Source organism: Nothoprocta perdicaria, unplaced genomic scaffold (genome assembly GCF_003342845.1).
Source record: "Nothoprocta perdicaria isolate Ctin4 unplaced genomic scaffold, notPer1 scaffold_61, whole genome shotgun sequence".
In the NCBI taxonomy this organism is placed as follows: domain Eukaryota; kingdom Metazoa; phylum Chordata; class Aves; order Tinamiformes; family Tinamidae; genus Nothoprocta; species Nothoprocta perdicaria.
Genome location: NW_020455877.1, coordinates 1,970,233 through 1,979,384, shown reverse-complemented (window position 1 = coordinate 1,979,384; position 9,152 = coordinate 1,970,233). Strand labels below are relative to the sequence as shown.

Below are 9,152 nucleotides of genomic sequence, written 5' to 3'. Positions count from 1 at the left end.
GGATTGGGTGCTTCTTCAAATCAGGCACTCCTTGATTGGTTAAATGCAAAAGCAGCTACAAACAGATTATAAAAGGTACTGAGTAACAAACTAAGTCTTATTTATAAACCTAAGACAGACTAAGTTTATCTACAACCTTGAAACAATACTCCCTTTGATCAGCGTTATCTTATCCTTCCTAGTGAAACAATACTCCCTTCTACAGCCCCCTTTGTTCAGGATGATCCAGCCTTATCTTGTCCTTCCCAGGGCTTGTGGCCAACAAGTTCCAGCATGTCTTGCTCCAACAGCGGCACTATGCTTGAGGCCCTGTCAAGGTTGGTCGAGTCCTGGCCCACAACAAACTTCTAGCATTTCTGTCTAATGCGCCATAATTTGACTTACTCCTAGGGAAAATCAGTTCAAAATAATGTCTCTTAAAAGATGCACCCTACCCACTATCAATTAGAATAGCATGTTTGCAAGACTTGGTTAATTGAAAGTAGCCCAGCAGGATTACTCTGAGAACAATGATGTATTTTCACCCTTAGTTCTTGTTAATTAGTAGGCCATAAAAGTTCCTTCTCAGTATAAGCTCTTTGAAGCTCAAATCACCAAGATAAATTTAATTCTGCTCATTGTTCTTTCAAGTTTTAACCAGCTGAAAAGCGTTACTTCTCATTTTTTCTATCACAATACATACTTATTCTTAATGCATATTTGCATCATCATTTGCATATCAGAAAGATGCTTTATCATCCTTTTACAAATAGTACATCCTTTTACACTAGTACTATGCTTCTGTTAGAAAGAAATATGTTACATTTAAAGATGTATATTTTCTGATACAAACTTTTTGCAGGAAAAAAAAAGTATTCTAACACACTGCTGTATTAAAAACCTCTTCCTTTCCACCACTTCACCTAAGTTTGAAACTCCTTTTTTTTTTTTTTTTTTTTTTTTTTTTTTTTCAAAAAAAAAAGAAAAAAGCACTTCTGTAAAGGTAAAACAAGCTGGTACTCTCTAATAAGACTGACCCACATGCTGCTGTGGTGAGTCCACTTATCTGAAGGCTCTAGAATTTCCACAGTTTAAAATACAGTGCAACTGAATAAGTTGTACTGTACTTGTACTAAACAAGTTTCTGAACAAGTTTCAGATTAAATAAAATCTGAACAAGTTTCTGGAGTTAAATAAATCAATAGTTCTGCACCAAGCGATAAGGTATAGCATCTTTTTTTGTGTGTGTGTGTGTGTTAAACACATTTGATGTGATCTCCCTGTCAATATTTTTAATCCATAGAAGACAATTGATTTTTTATTTTTTTTTCAGAAAATTTGCTGAAGTTTCAGTATGTGGTGCACAATGAAATATGTAAGGGAACCGTGGATAAATAAAGGTGTGGAGACACTGTAGAATTAACATGTCAGCTGTATAAGAGGTAATTCAACAGGTGAACAATGGAAACACTGAGGGAAGGAGAAGTAATACTACTAGCAACTAATACCAACACTAGTACTATTTACTAAGGAGATTCAAACAACTCACAGTTTTGTTCAGCAGTAGACTTTCTAAAAATAGGTAAAGTCCTTATAAATCTTAGCATAAATTTCCCAATATGTCTCACCTGTGCTTCAACTCTTACTTAACCATGTCTTCAAAAGATAGACAAACCCTAAAGTGATTTTTAACAATTAGTTGGGGAGCTCTTCCTCAAGAGTAGAACCTGTGGGTATCGAACCTTTATGATTCAGTAAGATCACATTAGCAGATCAGATTTTCTTTTTTGCACTCTCCAAGATAAGGACAGTGTTACCACCTGCTCAGACAGGCAACAGACAGGGAACCAAGCTAATGTTGCATTTCCTAATGATGCCTGATGCTGGTTTTCTAGTTGCTTGTTGCAATATAACTTTCTGTAGCAGCTTCACAGCACATGATAGACTGGATGGGATGAATTTATGTCTGACTGTCTGGTTCTTTTATCATAATCCCAGTTCTCTGGTTAGAATTTTAATTAACCCATTGAAATTATGATAACACATTTCCTCTGGGGAAAACATAGCATATCAGTGTGCAGAGGCTAGAGGAATGATTGCAATGAGGATCCCCAAACTGCTTTGCTTAAGAATTTAATTTACCTCCTTTAGAGAGCTCTTTGCCAACCTTCACCTTCCTTCTCCCATTTATCAAACTGCTGAGACGGACCATACAGAGACATTGCATTTCACAAAAACATTTCTGGGGTTGCATGCACCCTTCAGGCTGGAATATCTCTGTGTTTCCAAGACTCTAACATCTGCCACAAGCTGAAACATCATCCTTTGGCTGCACTTGTTCTGCAGACACCTTGTAAATTATATCAACACAGTTTGCATTCAGACTCTCCGAGGGCCTCCCAAAGTGGACCTCACTTTGGCTGAGCTGGAAAGAAATCCCCACTTTTCTCAGCTGTAAGCTATATTTTGCCAAGATTCACAAACTGCAACTTAGGAAGGGATGTATAAGATGGCCTTTGTGCCCTTTTGATCTCAATCCACTTGGCTCTGAGCTGTTTCCTAGTGTGACCTCAAGGCTGCTAACCATTGAGCCAGCTGGCAGTAGCCTCAAAGAGCCAATATTTATGCACTTCAGTCTGCATCTTCTGAAAGTCCTTGCCATAAAGTCTTCTATCCAAAGACATGGACATTCTTTGACATTTGCTTGAAAACCAGCCTACCAGACATAAAAGCTAGAACAATGATAGAATGAGAGGCTTCCAGCAGTGACGGTGCTCTCAGAAGCTAATACCTGCAGGAAGAGCAAAGAGGAAGACATCATGGTAAATCTCTGCTTCCATAGAATTTCCTTATCACCATGGCATAAAGATAATAAACTATATTTTATACCAACGACTGCCTGCCGTGCATACCAATACCAAGGACCTCCTGGCCATAGGAATACATCAAACTAGAAATGATGGTGCAAGAGAGACACATGAAATATATACTGAATTACTGTAATTCATCTAGCTACACATCCACAGAAGTAAAAGAGATTGATTATATCAATGTTGCTGCTATTGCTACTCTTGGTCTGCCTTGATACCTTTTTTTCTTTTTTTAATTTAAACTTCTAATATGAACAGAAGCTAGAAAAAACTATAACAGCTTTTAGACTGACCATTACACAGTATCATAAATATAGCCCAAATATAAGCAGTGAGACTGGAAACACTTTCCTGACATTAGATAAGAGGAAGCACCTCTCCATGTTCTAACTCTATCCCAGGCAAATGGGCTGCTCACTGATTCTAATCCATTCCCTCTGCTCAGGGTCGCCAACTGTAGAAGTTGCTCAGCATATTCCAATAGGCAAGTTTTTGTCATTCACATTTCATTCAGTTTAAAGGTCTGTATGTTTCGCTTGGGTGTCTGTTTCCTCAGGCTATGTGTTTTGTTCTAATAGGAGATATTTTCTCTCCCTGCAGGTTATTCTCCACTTACGCTTGTTCTCAACCATCAGAGCTAGATAGTTATGCAGATATCATCAGTATGAGATTTAGTAAAATAATGTGTGACTTTTCTATGATATATGACCTTTTTTATTTTTTTTCTTTATATCACCTTCTTGAACTCTGCAAGGAAATAAAATATTTAGCTTTATTTAGATTGTGGTGGTTCAGCAAGCTTGGACAATGAGCGTCCAGATGGTATAAAGGTACATTGCACATTAAGATTGTATTGCTGCAAATTAATGGTCCGTCGACCTTTTACCTTGACCATCAGTCTTTCTATGACCTCAGGTGCTTTTCAAGCTATGCTAATGGCATGTTTCTAGCTTTCTCATGGGTCCTCACGTATATTCACATTTAATTATTTCCATGCTGGTTGGCTTCATCCATGGGATGCCCCCAGCAGTGGAAAGTCAGTCGGAAGTGGCAGCTAAGCACGTCTATGTGGTGCCGCCTGCTCCAGTGATGTGCGGTTGATTCCTTGTTGCTTTGCAGTGATAGTGTAAACAGTCTTGCTCCAGCTGAAATTGTTAGAGAATCTTGTAAACTACAGAAAAAAGGAGTATTTTTTTTTAGGAATGCCATTCTCAGTAAGATGGCAAGTCGAGCTGATAAAGATAACGCTGTTTTATCAATGCACTTCAGCTTCTCTAAGATATTTTATTTAGCGCAAGTTGGTAATTAGGTTAAAATAGAAAAACAAGGACTAAAGAAAATAAAACTGGATCAGATGCTCAAAATGTTGCTGAAAGCTCTGATATTTCATTAGGAAGTATCAACCAGAGACATTTCTAGTGTGTCTTTCTGGGAGCATTTCTCAGTTCAGTCTTAAAATATTTCAATCAATAAGCTTGAAGAAAACCTAGATTTATAGTAAAAACTGTGTATAGCAAAAGGTGGTGGAGTTGTAAATTATAGTAGTGAGTAGTAATATAAAAAATAATAAAAAAAACATATTTTTCTTACAGTCCCACATTAGGTCAGATAAAGTCTAGAAACAAACTTTCCTAGTGAAGTATAGGAAAAAAAAATAAAACAGAGTTGGTCCTGTTTATGATAGCAGCAACAGTAAAGGAAGAAGAGGGTAACAGCAGAAGAGACTCCGTCACTTTTCATCCATTTTCAGGATAAGATTGTCATTGACAAAAAAATGTAGAAATAAGAGAATGATACAAATGAATGATAGAGCTATATCATAGGCCATAGGAAGGGAACAAAACTTTCCAAAATTTCCAAAATTTCCCAAAGAAAATATTCCAACACTTGTATCTTGTGTAAATGTTCTGCATTATACCTATTTAATTATACTTAAAATTATAAAAATTATATATATTTTCTCACTTTGAAAAGAACTTAAGAGATTTTTCTTAAAAGTAAAAAAAAAAACCCATGTTTTCAAAAATCATCCTGTAATCAGTAAGACATTAGGTATGCGCTAAAAAATGAAAGGAAATACCACCTACGAAAAGTTTAGAAGATTCATCAAAGGGAAAAAAATCTATAACTTTTCCTTCTGTTTTGAGACTGTCACAAATTGTTAAATACTTACATAGTCAAAAAAAATTATTGTCTCTTATATTCATCTAATAGCTGAATCCATGAAGTAACACATGTGAAAATAATGTGCACTTCAGCATCAAACCAGAGTAACACTAGTTAAGACTAATTAACATTAATTTCCTTTAATGATTTTCATCGAAGGACATATATAATGTCTACTACACATAGTACTTTCCACAGTTTGAAAAACGTATGTCACATTCTGACACTTCCAATGATATGCAAGAATTTCATTTAATAAGGAAACACCCTTTACCTCATGTTTTCCATTGACTAGGATTATCACTATTTCCTAGGGAGCTTTTCTTTAGACGTTTTTGATAACTTTGTTTTGGCATTACTGTTTATCTTAAAAAGTCAACAGATCCAAATTGTGTTAGTGATGCTATCAGAGTGTCATGGAGCTGCAAGGCACCTCAGGGGGGTCATTTAGACCGTTCTCCTGCTCCCTCCAGCAGGATCAGCTTACGTCCTTTTTGACAGATATATGTCTAACTTATTCTTAAAGTCCTGCAATGAGGGAGACTCCACAGTTGTCATAGACAATTTATTATGCTATAACTCTCTCTCTCCCCATAGCTACATTTTCTTTCTGCCTGAATTAAATCTTCCTTGCTGCAATTGCATGCCCATTGCTTGTTTTATCCAGCATTTATCCAGGCAGTTATTTTCTTTTCTGCAACAGCTTATTGTATATTTGAAGATGACTAGGCATGTTTTTTAACATGCCTATATTCATAGTGTGTTCACTACTAACCTAATTTTCCCAGAATAAGTATGATTGTATTAAAAAACTGATAGACTAGAAATTATATACATTTGTGCTTTAAAATCCTATTAGTTACTCTGCACAATTGCATGGTTAATGGCATATAACAGTAAATAAATAAATTGCACTTCTATAAAAACTTTCAATGTAAAGGTGGTAGAATAAAACATTCATTTTAGGCTTCCTTTATTAACAATATACAATCAATTAGCAATTATATACTTGTATGTTTTATCTTCTTGTAGTAAAATTAGTTATTAAGGATGTTAACACATATAAACAAAATTGATATTATTGTCCTCAATGACTGACTTGGTGAGCTAACATAAGCTCAGGCTCAGATAGTTGCCATATATTTGTAACACATATTTCAACAAGCTGTAACAAACAGATTTTTAGGACCTCATGCAATACTGCAATTATATAATACTGCAAATGCAAAGAAATGGATGTTTGCATCAACAGAAAATGTTATTTCATATTACAATTTCTTGGTTATTAAATTCAAGTCCCACAAAGAACTCAATATCCATCTATATTACTTAAGACATATTTATAATCTCTAAAAAAGAAAAAAAAAAAAGCTAGAAGCTTGTGTATTTTTTTGTCACTTTTAGAGCAGAAAATCTCTGAAGATTGAAAAATAAGTCAAGCATTAAAAAAGACAGATGATAAACAAAGAAATCTGAGAAGGATTGTAGATGCTTGTCCAGAGCTAGTCCAAACACCTAAACTAAATGCCTGGAATCTTGTGAGAGTAAATTTCCTTGCAAGATTTAAACTACTCAATGCCTCAGAAAGAGCAAAGTAAATATGAGCAGTGTATGTACTTAACTAAAGTGACCTGGAATCTTTCCATTGACATCAACAAGCTTTATCTAAGATCCATTTAAAAAAAAAAAAAAAAAAAAGAATCTCTGTTGAATGGTTGAATGATAGGACGAGATCAAAATGCTAAGGAAGCTTACCAAATTTTGTTTATTTATTTCTTTATAATAGCATTTAGCATAGATAAAGAGACAAAGGATTCTTACAAACATAGAGAAAAGGGTGGAAGGATTTAAATAAAATGAAAAAAATACTGCAGGGAAGATTTTTCCATGTCCTTGGTAATCAAAGTTCTGGAAACTGTAACTCAGTAGGGCCCTGGGAGATATGAAGCACCTCTAGAATAGCTGCTAAATCTGCCACAGAAATCCTTTGTCCTGAAAATGCGAATGTGTATAAAAGGCTCCATTAATTCAGCTTAAACCATTTTCTATGTTATTGTATTCAAGTATTCATCTTTGCTATATTCTTCCTTTCAGTGTTTCCAGAGAATAGGTTGCTAAAAGATATGCCAAAGTGTGAGTCAAAGTATATCTGATATAAATACACTAAATATGTTTATATTAACATTTATGTTTATAATTTCATATAAAACTTTTAAGGATTTTGCCTTGTTTTAGTCTTCAACAAAAAGCAGAAAGACAGGTCTATTGAAAGATAAGGCGAAGTTTATACTGAAATATATACAGTCATGATCTAGAATGCAAGGTGTTTTAAGAATATATCAATATTCTTAAATAAAAGGTATAAAAAATAAGTTTAGGAGTCTTCAGGGAAAAATATCAATTACTATCTAAAGTTCCTTGAATTATAGATATGGTCAAGTTACTGTGAGGCTTAGACTGATTAGATTCTTATCTTCAGGCCCAGTGGTCATACCAATAGTAACATTTAATTTCAATTAAATAAGCTTTCAATGAACCATCTGTTGTGCCTGTACCTTCTTTAAAACCTTTGAAATCAATACTATGAACTAAACCTATAATACTGAATTTTAGCCCCAGGACAATCAAGAAAGGTCACATATTTGAGATGCTTCCCTCTCACTATTTAATATGAACAAAGAAGGCATAAGCTTTTATCCGTTTGAAAAGACTCTTGGCTCAGTTTTTCAAGTATGAAAATTCACCCGTAGTTACAAAGAAAATATGTTTTTACTAATATCCAAATAGTAAAATTAATCACGTCTGTCTGCAAATAAACGTATTAATTGGCAGAAATTAATATCCACCTGTCAGAGGATGTATCATATTTATATTCACCTTGAAAAATAAGTGAAAATATATGTGCTTAATAAAGAAATATTTATCCAGAGCAGTGAGAGAGATCTCAGGATAGATCTCTAATAAAACAGAAACAAGCAGTCTCTTGTTTCTGCTCTCCTAAAAGACCCAAACTCTCCTAAGTAAAATAGAGATGAATTAACACAAGAGACGAGTGAAAAAGCATTCAGAAGGAAAAGGAGAGGGAAGACAAAAGAAGTGGAAAGAATATCTATACATAAAGATCAATTATGCCTATTTCTCAATAATCTCAATACTGAAAGTAGTCCCTAAGCAGCAGTTTCTCCCTACATCTTTCTCCTCTATCAAATTACTATTGTTTGATGAATTGCACTTTCTTATATATTTGAAGAATTTAATACCAATAATCATTCAGAAAAAAATCAAAACAATTTTTTTTTATAATGATCACCTAGATAACCTATGAAGGGCTATTGAAATATATATTTTGGTATAGGAAAGAAATGACATATTGAATGATTAAGAGAGACGGTTACATGCTTCTACTTCCATACATAAAGAAAAATCTAGCATTTTCCTTAGAAAGTTTAATGTCTCTATTTGCTTGTTTCTAAATATGCATAAATCAGAAAACTGGGTATGTGTTACTCAAATATCTTAATGGAAAATACATGACTGGCAAATGCTATCTGGCCACTGAGGTATGTTTTTCAGGTAGTAAGAAAAGAGTGGAGCTCCCCAGCTAAAACCCCACAGGCAAGAGGATGGTGCAGGTAAGTCTATACAACTTGTTTTCACTCAGGTGAACCCATTTGACAATTATTGTATTTAAAAAAATAAATTTATAATATTTAAAAAATTTTTCCCAAAGTTTTATAATAAAAATGGGCAAGGAGTGGCCACCCAAATGCATGCCTTAGTGTTTCAGAATTGCCTTAGTGTTTCAGAATGAGATGTTAATGACAAGGGAAATTATTCCAAAATTTATTAGGTTATAAGAATATTAAAAATCATATATATTTTAACTTAGTATTATTTTTGTCTGAGTTAAGAGTTTGTGTGGCTGAAAACATCTGTTCTGCAATTTACAGATAATAAATTATTATAAATTATAGTGATCATCAGTTTTAGTACTGCTCAAAATGACATGTTTTGTAAAAACAATAACTGCAAAACAGAAAGATTCAGACATAAAATTCATATCCATATGTGAAGATCTGATATCTAAATTCTATGCCTTGCTTTCAAATAAAAATAATTTAATGTAATAGAGTGAAA

The 9,152-nt window shown here is 34.0% G+C and overlaps 1 long non-coding RNA gene across 1 annotated transcript in view; it reads left to right on the top strand.

Moving 5' to 3' along the window:
* The window catches only part of LOC112956246, a 41,343-nt gene extending 32,732 nt beyond the window's left edge, over nucleotides 1–8,611 (top strand). The window contains exon 3 of the long non-coding RNA XR_003251011.1: nucleotides 8,589–8,611. This is a non-coding gene — a long non-coding RNA (uncharacterized LOC112956246). The remainder of the gene's footprint in view (nucleotides 1–8,588) is intronic.
* The last annotated feature ends 541 nt before the right edge of the window (nucleotides 8,612–9,152 follow it).